This window comes from Hemiscyllium ocellatum, chromosome 3, assembly GCF_020745735.1.
Source record: "Hemiscyllium ocellatum isolate sHemOce1 chromosome 3, sHemOce1.pat.X.cur, whole genome shotgun sequence".
Taxonomy (NCBI): Eukaryota; Metazoa; Chordata; class Chondrichthyes; order Orectolobiformes; family Hemiscylliidae; genus Hemiscyllium; species Hemiscyllium ocellatum.
In genome coordinates, this window is record NC_083403.1 from 648,081 (window position 1) to 665,990 (window position 17,910).

Consider the following 17,910-nt stretch of genomic DNA (forward strand, 5'->3'; position numbering starts at 1 on the left):
CGCACTTCTCCCTTCTCACTTTCCACCTCTCACCGTGAACCTGTACCCACTGACTCGCCACCCTCTCGATGCCTCTCAGTACGCTGTCGACCTCTATCGGGTCGCCCCTCAGCTTCCGTCTTTGCAGTGACAACAATCCCAAGTTTATTCAACCTCTCCTCACAACAGAAGCACTCCAGGGCAGGCAACGTCCTGGTAAACCTTCTCTGCACCCTCTCCAAAGCATCCACGTCCTTCTGGCAGTGTGCCGAACAGCACTGCGCGCGGTATCCCGAATGTAGCCTAACTGGAGTTTTGTACAGCTGTTTATACAGATCATTTATTTACACGTCACAAACAACAAAGGCCCTAGCACCGAGCCCTGCGGGATACCACTAGTTACTGATCTCCTTTCCGAAAAATGCGCTTCCACCGCTACTCTCGGTCTTCTGTGACCGAGCCGGTTTTGTATCCAGCTAGCCGGCTCACCTCAGATCCCACGAGACGCTACCTTTTGCAGCAGCCTGCCTTAAGATGTGAAACGATCCAGAAGAGATTACTGACGCAAAGGTGACTACGCTTAAATGAAAGTGCTGGGATTGGCAACCGTGACGGAACTCGCAGCCAAGGAAGGTCAACACCTCACAAAGTGGTGGCTGAGAGTTCACAAAATGGTGGCCCAGGGACAAGCACCAACGCAGACACAAAACTGCCACTGCTGTGGAAACACATGTCAGGCAGCAGCAAATTGCTGGTAGAAAGAAGCTGTGTGCAGAAACTGCAGCATTAAAAAAGAATATACTCAGTGGGTGCGCTCGGGGGTGAAAGTACCAATAACCTGCAGCGAAAGTACAGGATGAAATCCTAAATGGTACAAAAAGGGCAAGAAGACAAAAGCCCTGACGCACAAACCAATGAGGTGTTGTGGTTACAGATACTGGCGATACCTGCCGACGCCCCGGTCGCTCCCTTACTGAACGGCAAACCGGTAAGGATGGAGGTGGACACCGGTTTCGTTGATACGGCTGAGTCACGTTGCGCTGCAACCTTCAGAAACTGCGCGAGGAACACACAAAGGTGAAGTGGTGCTTTCACAGTGGGAACGTTCAGTTATACGGTGAGTCTGAAGACACAGCCTGCGTGTCATCAAAGGAAATCTTACAGCTTTATGGGCAAGAATGTGGTTGGACAGAATCAAACTCAACTGGGCCGAAGGCAATCACGTGTCAAAATTCTGAGAGTGACTGATCAAGAATTCTAAAGAGGCACGCTATTGTTTTCAATGGGGTAGACAAGCAGGACGCCGGGAGCCTTTGATAAGGTTCCACGTGGTAGGCTGTTGGAGAAAATGCAGAGGCATGGAATTGAGGGTGATTTAGCAGTTTGGCTTAGAAACTGGCTTTCTGAAAGGAGGCAGCGAGTGGTGGTTGATGGAAAATATTCAGCCTGGAGTCCGGTTACTAGTGGTGTGCCACAAGGGTCTGTTTTGGGACCACTGCTGTTTGTCATTTTTATAAATGACTTAGACGCAGGCATAACATAGGTGGATGGATTAGTAAATTCGCAGACGACGCTAAAGTCGGTGCAGTAGTGGTCAGTGTGGAAGAATGTTTACAGGTTGCAGGGGGACTTGGATAAACTGCAGAATCGGGCTGAGAGGTGGCAAATGGAGTTCAATGCAGCTAAATGTGAGGTGATGCACTTTGGGAAGAATAACAGGAAGGCAGAGTACTGGGTCGATGGAAAGATTATTGGTAGTGTGGATGTGCAGAGGGATCTTGGAGTCCCATGTACATAGATCCCTGAAAGTTGCCACCCAGGTGGATAGTGCTGTTAAGAAGGCTGTTGGGTTTCATTCGTAGAGGAATTGAGTTCCGGAGCCGCAATATCATGCTGCAACAGTTCACCTGCTGGTGTGTGCTAGGCGGTTTCCTTTCCCTTTGCTCAACGACCTATTTGCTGAACTAGCCGGAGGTCAGCTTTTCAGTAAAATTGAGCCCGGTAAACCCTACCTCCAGATGAGTGTAGATCCTGAGTTGAAATGAATGAGACACAATCTTATTGAAACATATTGGATTCTTACGTGGCTCGACAGGGTAAATGCTGAGAGGACATTTTCCCTCATGGGAGTGTCTAGAACTGAACAGAAATAAAGAGGCACCAATTTAAGAGTGAGATCAGGAGAAACGTCTTCTCTCAGAGGGTTGTGAGTCTTTGGAATTTGTTGTCACAGACAGCTGGCACACGCTGCTTGTGTGAGACTGACTTAGAATGCTGCCAGTTCTGGCTGAGGCAGCAAAGTAGTGCAAAAGAAGGCAAGGGGCTGTTGTGCCAGTCCCTGCGTACACAGCCCAGGTGCCGGATAATCTGCAGTGCTCCTACCTGCCTTATTATCTTTCCAGGCCAGTTCCGGTCAGCAAACATTGGCTTGTTTGTTCTACGTTTTCTCACGTGCTGTTGTCGAGTTAGTGCTGTCTCTTTGCTTTTCCCAGTGAGAATTAACTCTCTGAGTAACCTGCCTCTGACTCAGTCAGTCGTGATAGCACACACGATTCTGTCGCGGCTCAGTGAATCGGAAAGTGGCTGAAACTCACAGTCCTTTGCCTCGTTTTTCCGGTCAGTCACATACGTACCTATCGATTCCGCCTGCCCTTGCACTCTGATGAAAAGCATGTGCCTTAAATACGTCCCGATTATTTTTGTCCTAGCTCACAGTGTTCTCGAAATCTCTCTTGCAAGTCATCAAAATCAAAACGACTGAACCCCTAGATAGCTTCATCCCCAGCAGCATGCAGCAACGTAGCACAGTTGACCTTCTCTTGTTTTTCTGAAACGTCGCTCGCGAGTAGGAAAAGCTGGTGGGCAGCTACGGTTGCTGCAACTCCCAACTTCTGACACCATGTGGTGTGATCGGGGCCCGGCGTTGGCGGGACGGTGCAGCACGCAGCAGGGGTGAGGGGATGACATTGAGAGCAAGTGTCAAGATGCGCAAGAGACAGAGACGGCGAGAGAAGGATAGGGAGCGGCAGCTGAACAGCTACCTTAGAACAGACGAGTTTGAATCGACTCACGCCTGGCTGGATGTGAGGTGTGAGAAATGAAGCACCGAAAGCCTGCGCTATAAACATGAAGCTGTTTTTAGATTTATAGATGAGGGGTGCACCGTTCCCGGAGGTACTGCAATACCAGGTCGATGCGTGGAGTGGACGGAGCAAGCCCCTATTCCATCTCCCTGCTCCAAAAATCAATTTAATATATGGTCCCCAGATAAGGGACGTATCAGATATTAAACTGATAAGAACAGATACTACACTTGATCTTAGCCAAAAGGCCGAGAAGCGATAACTACAATACCGCGGACTGCCTCAAGTCCCATTTGTCCTCCATGTTTTCAGTCAGCTTGATTCTGTTCAAAGACTTGTAGATCACTGCTGACAGTTTCCCTGTCGCCGTAGTCCTCCCAGGATTTCTAACTAGAGCAGCAGATCCGTTTACAGCAGTTGCTTTTTTTCCCCTGTCAGTGAAGCACTGCCTCATGGTCATGTAGAGATTGTCAGTATCTCACCAATCAGGTGGGTCAGGGCTAAGCTGACGTGACTTGAGGAGGTGGTAACCAACTGCAGAACTGCACGCATTGAATGAGACATTCAGCCTGTCATGTCTGCATCAGCTCTCTGCACGAGCAACTTCCCCAGTCCCACTCGCCCTCTCTTCAGATAAGTATCCGACCCTGCGACCAAAGTCACCATTGAATCTGCCTCCAGCACCCTCTCTCTCAGGCAGTGCACTGCATATTCTAACCACTCGCTGAAGACGCTTGGGCCTAGGACACTAGCTCGATGAAATGTGACAGGTAGAGAAGAGAGCAGTAGATTCAGCCGAGCCCTCCATGTCTTTGATGTGTGTGTGTGTGTGGATGTGCCTGCAGTTAGAACATAGAACAGTACAGCACAGTACAGGCCCTTCGGCCCACCATGTTGTGCCGAGCAGTTTTCTTAATCTAAGATCAACCTAACCTACACAGCTCTCAATTTACTGCCGTCCAGCGTGTGCTCGTCCAGCAGTCGCTTAAATGTCCCTGACAGCTTGTGGGAGATTAGAAATGTAGTTTCTGCAGGTGGTGGTGGTGGTGGTTAGAGATGTTGCTTTTGCAGATGGGTGAGGGGGTGTTGTGGGGGGAGGGGAAGGGGAACATTACACAAACAGTCGCGGGATTCTTGCAGCATACTTAAGGCTAAGATTTTAACCAATATAGAGGTTTTTGTTTAAGAAATAGTTTTAAACTAAGAAATAACTTTAAAGTGTTGTGGCTGACCACAAAAGAAGCAGTAGGGACATCTCACAACAAGCTTATAGTATGATAAGGGGAACTGGCTAAAATAACAGACAGGCTGTAACAGACAAGGACAAGGACAGCAGGGTAGTCAGATCAGGAAAATTAGAGAAAAACAAGTCAGGTAAATCGGCTTATGATAGGATGGGAAAAGGGAGGCGTGATTCCGCAACTTGCAAACTGAATAAGAATGCTTACATGCTTTGTATTGGCGCGCTTTCGCTAGCCTGATTGCTTGAGCAAAACGCCCGTTCTTGCAAGGCCGTAAAGAATAAAATGCTCTTGTTTCCAAGACTTTGTCTCAGGCTGAATTGTGAGTGAGTTTTGTTTCTCAGAGTTGCCGAAGGGCCTGTTGTTGCGCTGCTCTGTTCGACGTTCTAAAAATCTCAGCTGTTACCAATGTGAAAAATCCCTGCCTCCCCACAAGGCAAATGATTGGAGCAGGTTCGAATTCTGACCGAAAAATCTCACTGCCAGGAAATCTCGGCTCACCTTTACGAACAGAAACTCTTACAGACTAACAAATGTGAACTCCCATCCTCCAACCCACCTCGTGCAAATGAACAGCACGACGGGGGATGTGAAGATCAATTTACAGCAAATCAGCCTTTATTGGTTCGGCTCCCGCTCCAAACATTCCAATTCAGTCTGCTTCCTTAGAATTGCAAATCAAGATTCAAGAGTGCTAATTGCAGCGCTAACAGCAAGCTAATGGTTTGATAGCGGCCGGGCAATCAAAAAGCAAGGTCTAAAATGCAAAATAAAGCAAAACACCCAGTAAGCAAAACCTCAGCTTCTGTGGAGAGAAAGCAGAATTAACGCTTCGAGTCCAGTGACCCTTCTCCCGAAGGTTGCAGCGAGTTCTGTTTTCGTCCACACATTACAACCTGCAGCACCACGCGTGGAGTCAGTGATCAACTGCACCTTCACCCTATCGGTAGCCACTGAGCACCTACATCGATGCATGCATCAGGACGAGACGGAACCTGAACCAAACGGGCGGAGGCTCCGAAGCTCTCTCCCACCCTCTCACCTTCAATGCGCACTTGGATCCATCCGGCTGCTCCGCATCAGGAAGCATCAGCAGCGCGGCCTCAATCAACAGATGGGAATCAGAAAGCTTCCCCACACAGTCACACAGTACAGAAGAGGCCCTCTGGCCCTCCGAGTCCGCACTGACAAAGCTACTCTAAGTCTGTTCTAGTCCCACTTTCCAGCACTTGGTCCGTAGCCAGGAAAAGTTATGACATTTCCAGTGCTCATCCAAGTAGTTTTTCAAGGTTTTGAGGTTCCCCGCCTCGCTACCCTCCCAAGCAGTGCATTCCAGACCGCCGCCACCCTCTGGGAAACAACTGCTTTCTGTCATGACCGCAAGACCACGGAAGGTCTGACGGCCCGGGCCGTAAGACGTACGAGCAGAATCAGGCCGTTCGGCCGTGGCTCACAGGTTTGTCAACCCCGATTCTCCTGCCCTCTCCCCACGACCCTTGATCCCCTTATAATCAAGAGCCTCTCTCTCTCTCTGTGAAGCGCTTCTGTGAAGCACTACTATTATAGGACAAGCCAAACAGAGAACAGCCAGGGAATTCCTAGAGGCATGGCACTCATCCACAGATTCAATCAATGAGCACATCGACCTGGACCCAATATACCGGCCACTGCAGCGGGCGCTGTGTGGGCGGCACGGTGGAACAGTGGTTAGGACTGCTGCCTCACAGCGCCAGAGACCCGGGTTCAATTCCCAACTCAGGCGACAGACTGTGTGGAGTTTGCACATTCTCCCCGTGTCTGCGTGGGTTTCCTCCGGGTACTCCGGTTTCCTCCCACAGTCCAAAGATGTGCGGGTCAGGTGAATTGGCCATGCTAAATTGCCCGTAGTGTTGCGCTTCGGCGGGTCGGTGTGGACTTGTTGGGCCGAAGGGCCTGTTTCCACATGGTAAGTAATCTAATCTAAACAAACAACTGGAACTGATAACCGGAAGCGGCAGGGTCAAATCACTATAAACGCGGGAGGAAACATCACAGAAGCGCTTCACAGGAGGCTCCCAAGCACTGACGATGTCACCTAGACAGGGGACGAAACGTCTGCAACACAAATTCCCAGCTCGGCGAACAGAACCACAACAACGAGCACCCGAGCTATAAATCTTCTCCCAAACTTTGAACCTCTCCACCTCTGTCTTAAATGCAACCTCATCTCGGCCTGAAGGGGCGACCCTTCATCCTGAGGCTGTACTTCCAGGTCCTCGTCTCGCCTACTAGTGGGACCATCTTCACAACCACTCTGACCAGGCCCCCCCCAGTAGCTTGTAAGGTTCAGTCAGATCCCGCCTTACCTTTCGAAACACCATCGGGTACAGACCCAGAGACCTCATGTGACAAACCCAGGGGGAAACCTTCTCTAGACTCCCTCCCAACACCAGCGCATCCCTTCCTTCGGTACACGGCACAAAACTGCTCCCAATATTCCACCTGTGGTCAGACCAGCGCCTGACGCAGCCTCGGCAGCACGTCCCTGCTCCTGTTTTCTCGCCCGCTTGAAATGAATGCCGACACTGCATTTGCCTTCCGAACCATCGGATGGACCTGCATGTTAATCTTGAAACAACCTGGAACTAGGACTCCCAAGAGCCTCTGCGCTTCAGATTTGCAAAGCCTTTCCCTCGTTCAGAAAATCGTCTACCCGATTGTTCTCGCTACCAAAGTGCAATTACGCACACTTGGTCACTTCTTTCCCCACTCGCCCAACATGTCCACGCTCTTCTGCAGCCTGCCCATTTCCTCAAAACTACCTGTCCCTCTAGCTATCTTTGTGCCAACTGCAAACTCAGCAAAAGTGCCCTCCGTGGCCCCCATTATCGTGGACACCCCAATAAGGTCCCTGTCACAGCCCCGTCTACAAGGTATTTGCGGAATTTCACCACAGTTATACACGTGGCCGGAGACTTTGGCACTGTCGCACCGATAACACAGGGCCCAGCGAGCCTGTGCCGATTCCTACTCCTTGTTTGGGCGTGCTACTTGTTGCCCAGACACGGTTTCAGTCCCGCCGTTCCGCCTCCCGTTCACGTGTCTAACAAGGTGAGCCTGAAACGTTCCTAACGTGCCTGCTTCCAGCGCTTCGACTGGCAACGAGTTTCAGGCACCCACCATCCTCTATGTGAAAACCTTTCTCCGCACTTCTCCCTTCTCACTTTCCACCTCTCACCGTGAACCTGTACCCACTGACTCGCCACCCTCTCGATGCCTCTCAGTACGCTGTCGACCTCTATCGGGTCGCCCCTCAGCTTCCGTCTTTGCAGTGACAACAATCCCAAGTTTATTCAACCTCTCCTCACAACAGAAGCACTCCAGGGCAGGCAACGTCCTGGTAAACCTTCTCTGCACCCTCTCCAAAGCATCCACGTCCTTCTGGCAGTGTGCCGAACAGCACTGCGCGCGGTATCCCGAATGTAGCCTAACTGGAGTTTTGTACAGCTGTTTATACAGATCATTTATTTACACGTCACAAACAACAAAGGCCCTAGCACCGAGCCCTGCGGGATACCACTAGTTACTGATCTCCTTTCCGAAAAATGCGCTTCCACCGCTACTCTCGGTCTTCTGTGACCGAGCCGGTTTTGTATCCAGCTAGCCGGCTCACCTCAGATCCCACGAGACGCTACCTTTTGCAGCAGCCTGCCTTAAGATGTGAAACGATCCAGAAGAGATTACTGACGCAAAGGTGACTACGCTTAAATGAAAGTGCTGGGATTGGCAACCGTGACGGAACTCGCAGCCAAGGAAGGTCAACACCTCACAAAGTGGTGGCTGAGAGTTCACAAAATGGTGGCCCAGGGACAAGCACCAACGCAGACACAAAACTGCCACTGCTGTGGAAACACATGTCAGGCAGCAGCAAATTGCTGGTAGAAAGAAGCTGTGTGCAGAAACTGCAGCATTAAAAAAGAATATACTCAGTGGGTGCGCTCGGGGGTGAAAGTACCAATAACCTGCAGCGAAAGTACAGGATGAAATCCTAAATGGTACAAAAAGGGCAAGAAGACAAAAGCCCTGACGCACAAACCAATGAGGTGTTGTGGTTACAGATACTGGCGATACCTGCCGACGCCCCGGTCGCTCCCTTACTGAACGGCAAACCGGTAAGGATGGAGGTGGACACCGGTTTCGTTGATACGGCTGAGTCACGTTGCGCTGCAACCTTCAGAAACTGCGCGAGGAACACACAAAGGTGAAGTGGTGCTTTCACAGTGGGAACGTTCAGTTATACGGTGAGTCTGAAGACACAGCCTGCGTGTCATCAAAGGAAATCTTACAGCTTTATGGGCAAGAATGTGGTTGGACAGAATCAAACTCAACTGGGCCGAAGGCAATCACGTGTCAAAATTCTGAGAGTGACTGATCAAGAATTCTAAAGAGGCACGCTATTGTTTTCAATGGGGTAGACAAGCAGGACGCCGGGAGCCTTTGATAAGGTTCCACGTGGTAGGCTGTTGGAGAAAATGCAGAGGCATGGAATTGAGGGTGATTTAGCAGTTTGGCTTAGAAACTGGCTTTCTGAAAGGAGGCAGCGAGTGGTGGTTGATGGAAAATATTCAGCCTGGAGTCCGGTTACTAGTGGTGTGCCACAAGGGTCTGTTTTGGGACCACTGCTGTTTGTCATTTTTATAAATGACTTAGACGCAGGCATAACATAGGTGGATGGATTAGTAAATTCGCAGACGACGCTAAAGTCGGTGCAGTAGTGGTCAGTGTGGAAGAATGTTTACAGGTTGCAGGGGGACTTGGATAAACTGCAGAATCGGGCTGAGAGGTGGCAAATGGAGTTCAATGCAGCTAAATGTGAGGTGATGCACTTTGGGAAGAATAACAGGAAGGCAGAGTACTGGGTCGATGGAAAGATTATTGGTAGTGTGGATGTGCAGAGGGATCTTGGAGTCCCATGTACATAGATCCCTGAAAGTTGCCACCCAGGTGGATAGTGCTGTTAAGAAGGCTGTTGGGTTTCATTCGTAGAGGAATTGAGTTCCGGAGCCGCAATATCATGCTGCAACAGTTCACCTGCTGGTGTGTGCTAGGCGGTTTCCTTTCCCTTTGCTCAACGACCTATTTGCTGAACTAGCCGGAGGTCAGCTTTTCAGTAAAATTGAGCCCGGTAAACCCTACCTCCAGATGAGTGTAGATCCTGAGTTGAAATGAATGAGACACAATCTTATTGAAACATATTGGATTCTTACGTGGCTCGACAGGGTAAATGCTGAGAGGACATTTTCCCTCATGGGAGTGTCTAGAACTGAACAGAAATAAAGAGGCACCAATTTAAGAGTGAGATCAGGAGAAACGTCTTCTCTCAGAGGGTTGTGAGTCTTTGGAATTTGTTGTCACAGACAGCTGGCACACGCTGCTTGTGTGAGACTGACTTAGAATGCTGCCAGTTCTGGCTGAGGCAGCAAAGTAGTGCAAAAGAAGGCAAGGGGCTGTTGTGCCAGTCCCTGCGTACACAGCCCAGGTGCCGGATAATCTGCAGTGCTCCTACCTGCCTTATTATCTTTCCAGGCCAGTTCCGGTCAGCAAACATTGGCTTGTTTGTTCTACGTTTTCTCACGTGCTGTTGTCGAGTTAGTGCTGTCTCTTTGCTTTTCCCAGTGAGAATTAACTCTCTGAGTAACCTGCCTCTGACTCAGTCAGTCGTGATAGCACACACGATTCTGTCGCGGCTCAGTGAATCGGAAAGTGGCTGAAACTCACAGTCCTTTGCCTCGTTTTTCCGGTCAGTCACATACGTACCTATCGATTCCGCCTGCCCTTGCACTCTGATGAAAAGCATGTGCCTTAAATACGTCCCGATTATTTTTGTCCTAGCTCACAGTGTTCTCGAAATCTCTCTTGCAAGTCATCAAAATCAAAACGACTGAACCCCTAGATAGCTTCATCCCCAGCAGCATGCAGCAACGTAGCACAGTTGACCTTCTCTTGTTTTTCTGAAACGTCGCTCGCGAGTAGGAAAAGCTGGTGGGCAGCTACGGTTGCTGCAACTCCCAACTTCTGACACCATGTGGTGTGATCGGGGCCCGGCGTTGGCGGGACGGTGCAGCACGCAGCAGGGGTGAGGGGATGACATTGAGAGCAAGTGTCAAGATGCGCAAGAGACAGAGACGGCGAGAGAAGGATAGGGAGCGGCAGCTGAACAGCTACCTTAGAACAGACGAGTTTGAATCGACTCACGCCTGGCTGGATGTGAGGTGTGAGAAATGAAGCACCGAAAGCCTGCGCTATAAACATGAAGCTGTTTTTAGATTTATAGATGAGGGGTGCACCGTTCCCGGAGGTACTGCAATACCAGGTCGATGCGTGGAGTGGACGGAGCAAGCCCCTATTCCATCTCCCTGCTCCAAAAATCAATTTAATATATGGTCCCCAGATAAGGGACGTATCAGATATTAAACTGATAAGAACAGATTTTTTTTTTTATTTCAAAATATACTTTATTCGTAAATATTCATAAATAATTTGATACACTGTACATTGGGTAATGCCATACATATGTTCACATTAACATACACAGTTTAGAATTTTCCTTTTTATATGCAAGTCTGTGCATTTCTCACTCCTATGCCCTTATATTGGGCTGAGGCGTCAGCAGAGCCCAAATGACTGCATGGGCCCCCTGATCTTCTTTAGACAGGCAGATGTTAAACGGTGGTCTTTCCCCACCGCGCCTTGGCGGCAGCTGCCCCAAGCTTCAGCGCGTCCCTCAACACGTAGTCTTGGACCTTGGAATGTGCCAGTCTGCAACACTCAGTCGGGGTCAACTCCTTCAGCTGGAAGATCAACAGGTTTCGGACCACCCAGAGAGCGTCCTTCACCGAGTTGATGATCCTCCAGGCGCAGTTGATATTCGTCTCGGTGTGCGTCCCGGGGAACAGGCCGTAGAGCACGGAGTCCCGTGTCACGGCGCTGCTCGGGACGAACCTCGACAAATACCACTGCATTCCTCTCCAGACTTCCTCTGCATAGGCACATTCCAGAAGGAGGTGTGTGACAGTCTCGTCCCCCCCGCAGCCACTTCGAGGGCAGCGTGCGGTGCGGCAGAGAGTCCGGGCGTGCATAAACGATCTCACGGGTAGAGCCCTTCTCACCACCAGCCAAGCCATGTCTTGGTGCTTGTTAGAAAGTTCTGGCGATGAGGCATTCTGCCAAATTGCTTTGACAGTCTGCTCAGGGAACCACTCAACAGGATCCGCCCTCTCCTTTTCCCGAAGGGTCTCAAGGACACTACGTGCTGACCACTTCCTGATGGACTTGTGGTCAAAGGTGTTTTTCTTCAGAAATTTCTCCACGAAGGACAGGTGGTACGGAACGGTCCAACTACTCGGAGCGTTCCGCGGCAGCGAGGCCAGGCCCATCCTTCGCAACACCGGGGACAGGTAGAACCTCAGTACGTAGTGACACTTGGTGTTTGCGTACCGGGGATCCACGCACAGCTTGATGCAGCCACACACAAAGGTGGCCATCAGGGCGAGGGTGGCATTGGGAGTGTTTTTTCCCCCATTGCACCGCTCTTTGTACATGGTGTCTCTTCGGACCCGGTCCATCTTTGATCTCCACATGAAGTGGAAGATGGCCCGGGTGACTGCGGCAGCACAGGTTCTGGGGATAGGCCAGGCCTGTGCCACATACAACAATACTGAGAGTACCTCGCACCTGATGACCAGGTTTTTCCCCGCGATGGAGAGCGACCGTTGCTCCCATCTGCCTAGTTTCTGTCTCATCTTCCTGATCCGCTCCTCCCAGGTCTTGGCGCACGCCCCAGCACCCCCGAACCAAATACCCAGCACCTTCAGGTGGCCAGTCCTGACGGTGAAGGGGATATAGGATTGGTCGGTCCAGTTCCCGAAGAGCATGGCCTCGCTCTTCCCTCGGTTTACCTTGGCCCCCGAGGCCCGCTCGAACTGGTCGCAGATGCACAGGAGTCTGTGCACGGACAGCGGATCCGAGCAGAAAACGGCGACGTCATCCATGTACAGGGAGGCCTTAACCTGTAGGCCCCCGCTGCCAGGAATTGTCACCCCTCTCAGGCTCGCATCCTTCCTGATGGATTCGGCAAATGGCTCTATGCAACATACAAACAAGGCAGGAGAGAGTGGGCAGCCCTGCCTGACTCCAGATCTTACAGGGAAGCTATCTGATTCCCACCCATTGATTGAGACTGCACTGACAATGTTGGTGTAGAGCAGTCTGATCCAATTGCAGATTCCCTCCCCAAAGCCCATTTTGGAGAGGACATCCCTCATATATGTATGCGATATCCTGTCAAAGGCTTTCTCCTGGTCCAGGCTGATGAGGCAGGTGTCCACCCCCCTGTCCTGCACGTAGGCGATCGTATCCCTGAGGAGTGCGAGGCTCTCAGAGATCTTCCTGCCCGGTACAGCACAGGTTTGGTCGGGGTGGATCACCGTTCCCAGAGCAGACCTGACCCGGTTTGCGATGACCTTTGACAAGATTTTGTAGTCTGTGTTTAGCAGTGAGATCGGTCTCCAATTTCTAATTTCATCCCTCTCCCCCTTCCGCTTATAGATGAGGGTGATGATGCCTTTCCTCATGGATTCACTCATGGTACCTGCCCGAAGCATACTGACATACACCTCCAGCAGGTCCCGGCCAATCAAGTCCCAAAGAGCGGAATAGATCTCGACCGGTAAGCCGTCGCTTCCGGGAGTTTTATTCTTTTCGAAGGACTCGAGGGCCCTGGTCAGCTCATCCAGAGATAGCGGCTGGTCCAGCCTCTCTCGCGTTCCGTCCTCTAGGACCTCCGTGATAGAGGACAGGAACGACTGTGAGGCCGTGCTGTCGGTTGGCTTCGCGTCATACAGGCTGGCATAGAAGGATTTACTGATCCTCATGACGTCAGCCTGAGATGACGTTACCGAGCCATCTTCTTCCTTCAGGCTGCTGAGCACGGAGCTCTCTTTGTGCACCTTCTGGAAGAAGAAACGTGAGCACGTCTCGTCCTGCTCTACCGAGCGGACCCTGGACCGGAAGATTATCTTGGAGGCCTCCGAGGCAAAGAGCGAGGCTTGCTGGCCCTTCACCTCCTTGAGGTCCTCCGTGACATCGACCCCCAACGTCTGCAGCAGGAGCAGGTTCTGCATACTTTCCTGGAGCTGGGACAGTTTTCCCCGCCTCTCTCTCGCCTCCTGAACACCTTTGAGGATGAAGAATCTCTTGATGTTCCCTTTTACTGTTTCCCACCAGTCTGCTGGAGACTCAAAGAGACACTTCGCGGTTCTCCAACCTGCGTAATCCCTCTTGAGCTCCTCGATGTTTCCCGGGGTCAACAGCTTAGTGTTCAGTTTCCACGTTCCCTTGCCCGTCCGCTGCTCGTCCTGTAGGTGACAGTCGGCCAGTAGGAGGCAGTGGTCAGAGAAGAACACCGGCTTGACGTCGGTGGTTCTGACCGAGAACGTTCGGGACACAAACAGGTAATCTATCCTTGAGCGGATAGACCCGTCTGCCCGTGACCATGTGTATCTACGCTGCGCTCCATCTGCAGGGGTGCTGAAGACGTCGTGCAGCTTGGCATCTTTGACCGTTTCCATCAGGGCTCTGGACGTAGCGTCCAGTTTACTGTCCCCCCCGCCGGATCGTCCATCTGCATCAATGATGCAGTTGAAGTCTCCGGCCAGAATGACCGGCCTGGACGTAGCCAGCAGCAGTGGAAGCTGTTGCAGGACGGCCAACCGTTCACTCTTATCCGCTGGGGCGTACACGTTGATTAGTCTTACGGGAGCGTTTCTGTATTTAACATCCACGACGAGGAGGCGCCCGCCCACCACCTCCTTAACCTCGGAGATAGTGAAGTTACCTCCCCGCAAAAGGATCCCTAGGCCTGAGGAGCGGTTATCGTTGCCCCCCGACCACACTGACGGCCCATGGGCCCACAAGCTCGACCACCTCCTGTAACTGCTGAGGTGGGGTATCCCGCACTCCTGCAGAAACAGGACGTCGGCTTTGACGCTGGCCAGGGAGGCCAGTGTTGAAACGCATCGCGTAGCCGATTTGATGCTACGCACGTTGATGCTAGCAATTTTCAACCCCATTTTAACAGTTTACAGGTTTACCGGTGTCCGTTTGCTGCTGGTCCTGCCCTTCTGGGGTAGCTGCGTGCATCCCTGTGGTGGCGGCAAACTGTTGGACCTTCGCAGGGCTGAGGTAACTGTCCAGCTCCGCGCTGGGGCCATTACCCCACTCTGTTGTCTTCGTGTCGGGCCCGTGGTCCGCACTGACCAGTTCTCCGTCTGACAGCAGGGCTGTCATAGGACCGCTGCTCCCAGATACCTGGAGCTGTGGGCCGGTGAGTACCTCCTGGTTCTCACCGGGTAGGGGGAGGCCATTACCCGTCCCCTCAGAGGGATCGTCCTTTCCTTCCTGGGCGGTGCTGCCCTCCTTTCTCCTCACAACGCTCTGCCTCTTCCTCTGATGACGACCCTTCTTGCGCCCATCCTCACCATCGGAAGAGCTGCATGCGTCTTCGCCTTGTAGGTGTCGCTTTCCCCTTCGCTGGGTGGCTTTGGGGCCCCCAAGAGGTTTCCTCTTCCTGTTTTTTACTGTGATCCAGTCCTCTGCATCCTTTGATTCCTCCTCTTCCATTTCCTCTGACTGCATTGACGGAGCTTGGATCGGCTGCTGCACCTCCCCGCTGTCTGCCGTCTGCTCCGCTACTGCCTGCTCTTCCTTCTGGGTGCCTCCAGGCACCGTTTCCACGCTATTTTCATTTGCCTTCCTCGCCTTTGTTGGTCCGCGGCTCGTATTCGTGTTGCTACCTCCGGCCATCTGTGCGTAGGTAGCGGCTCCTCGTCTTGGGCAGGCCTTGTACATGTGGCCCGCCTCTCCGCACAGGTTACAGTTCTTGGCCTCCTTACAATCCTTGGTCAGGTGGCCTTCCTGCTTGCAATTTCGGCATACGGTCACCTTGCAGTCGGCCGCCATGTGGCCTGACCTCCCGCAGGTTCGGCACACCTTCGGCTGCCCTGCGTACGTCAGGTAGCCTCTGCTCCCTCCAATTGCGAAGCTGGAGGGTGGGTGGAGGATGTTCCCGCTGCCATCGACCCTCAGGGTTACCTTGACCTGTCTTTTACTTGTCCAGATCCCGAAAGGATCAACGACATCAGTGCTTTCTCCTTCAACCTGGACATACCTCTTCAAGAAGGTGAGAACATCTGCCGCTGGGACGTAGGGGTTGTACATTTGGATTGTAACAACCCGACTTCTCTGCGCAGGAAGCACACACAACGGGACCGCCGACAAGATGGAGAACAGAGGTTCCCCTTCCTTCTCCTTGAAGACCTTCAGGAGCTGCTCACAATGCTTCACGCTCCTGAAGGTCACGTCGAAGTAGCCTGCCCCAGGGAAATCCTGCAGGCAGTACACATCCGCTGCTGCAAACCCACAGCACTCCAGCAAGACCTTCTTCACAAACACCGTCCGATCAACCGGTGTGTGCTCCTCCACCTTCTTCACAGTCACCCTGACTGTGTTGCGAATGCCCTGGCCAGGGCTGCGAACGGCTGCTGAGGCCATGGCTCCAAGATTGGCTGGTCCCTGAATTGGCGTTAGGCCGAAGCCAGCATGAAGATCCACCAATAGCAGGTCAGCACAACCAAACGATCCTCCAACGTCCAATCACGATCCAGCGATGGTCTCTCCACTAGCTCTGATGACTCGCAACTCGACACCTGTCCTGATAAGAACAGACACTTGATCTTAGCCAAAAGGCCGAGAAGCGATAACTACAATACCGCGGACTGCCTCAAGTCCCATTTGTCCTCCATGTTTTCAGTCAGCTTGATTCTGTTCAAAGACTTGTAGATCACTGCTGACAGTTTCCCTGTCGCCGTAGTCCTCCCAGGATTTCTAACTAGAGCAGCAGATCCGTTTACAGCAGTTGCTTTTTTTCCCCTGTCAGTGAAGCACTGCCTCATGGTCATGTAGAGATTGTCAGTATCTCACCAATCAGGTGGGTCAGGGCTAAGCTGACGTGACTTGAGGAGGTGGTAACCAACTGCAGAACTGCACGCATTGAATGAGACATTCAGCCTGTCATGTCTGCATCAGCTCTCTGCACGAGCAACTTCCCCAGTCCCACTCGCCCTCTCTTCAGATAAGTATCCGACCCTGCGACCAAAGTCACCATTGAATCTGCCTCCAGCACCCTCTCTCTCAGGCAGTGCACTGCATATTCTAACCACTCGCTGAAGACGCTTGGGCCTAGGACACTAGCTCGATGAAATGTGACAGGTAGAGAAGAGAGCAGTAGATTCAGCCGAGCCCTCCATGTCTTTGATGTGTGTGTGTGTGTGGATGTGCCTGCAGTTAGAACATAGAACAGTACAGCACAGTACAGGCCCTTCGGCCCACCATGTTGTGCCGAGCAGTTTTCTTAATCTAAGATCAACCTAACCTACACAGCTCTCAATTTACTGCCGTCCAGCGTGTGCTCGTCCAGCAGTCGCTTAAATGTCCCTGACAGCTTGTGGGAGATTAGAAATGTAGTTTCTGCAGGTGGTGGTGGTGGTGGTTAGAGATGTTGCTTTTGCAGATGGGTGAGGGGGTGTTGTGGGGGGAGGGGAAGGGGAACATTACACAAACAGTCGCGGGATTCTTGCAGCATACTTAAGGCTAAGATTTTAACCAATATAGAGGTTTTTGTTTAAGAAATAGTTTTAAACTAAGAAATAACTTTAAAGTGTTGTGGCTGACCACAAAAGAAGCAGTAGGGACATCTCACAACAAGCTTATAGTATGATAAGGGGAACTGGCTAAAATAACAGACAGGCTGTAACAGACAAGGACAAGGACAGCAGGGTAGTCAGATCAGGAAAATTAGAGAAAAACAAGTCAGGTAAATCGGCTTATGATAGGATGGGAAAAGGGAGGCGTGATTCCGCAACTTGCAAACTGAATAAGAATGCTTACATGCTTTGTATTGGCGCGCTTTCGCTAGCCTGATTGCTTGAGCAAAACGCCCGTTCTTGCAAGGCCGTAAAGAATAAAATGCTCTTGTTTCCAAGACTTTGTCTCAGGCTGAATTGTGAGTGAGTTTTGTTTCTCAGAGTTGCCGAAGGGCCTGTTGTTGCGCTGCTCTGTTCGACGTTCTAAAAATCTCAGCTGTTACCAATGTGAAAAATCCCTGCCTCCCCACAAGGCAAATGATTGGAGCAGGTTCGAATTCTGACCGAAAAATCTCACTGCCAGGAAATCTCGGCTCACCTTTACGAACAGAAACTCTTACAGACTAACAAATGTGAACTCCCATCCTCCAACCCACCTCGTGCAAATGAACAGCACGACGGGGGATGTGAAGATCAATTTACAGCAAATCAGCCTTTATTGGTTCGGCTCCCGCTCCAAACATTCCAATTCAGTCTGCTTCCTTAGAATTGCAAATCAAGATTCAAGAGTGCTAATTGCAGCGCTAACAGCAAGCTAATGGTTTGATAGCGGCCGGGCAATCAAAAAGCAAGGTCTAAAATGCAAAATAAAGCAAAACACCCAGTAAGCAAAACCTCAGCTTCTGTGGAGAGAAAGCAGAATTAACG

At 51.4% G+C, this 17,910-nt stretch overlaps 1 non-coding gene and 1 pseudogene across 1 annotated transcript; both read right to left on the reverse strand.

The window, feature by feature from the left end:
- Nucleotides 1-3,131: 3,131 nt before the first annotated feature.
- On the reverse strand, nt 3,132-3,322 carry LOC132809106 (U2 spliceosomal RNA). Its single transcript, XR_009642192.1, has one exon. It is a non-coding gene; the product is annotated as a U2 spliceosomal RNA (small nuclear RNA).
- A 7,296-nt stretch (nt 3,323-10,618) lies between these two features.
- LOC132809296 (U2 spliceosomal RNA) lies at nt 10,619-10,794 on the reverse strand (annotated as a pseudogene).
- Nucleotides 10,795-17,910: the final 7,116 nt, after the last annotated feature.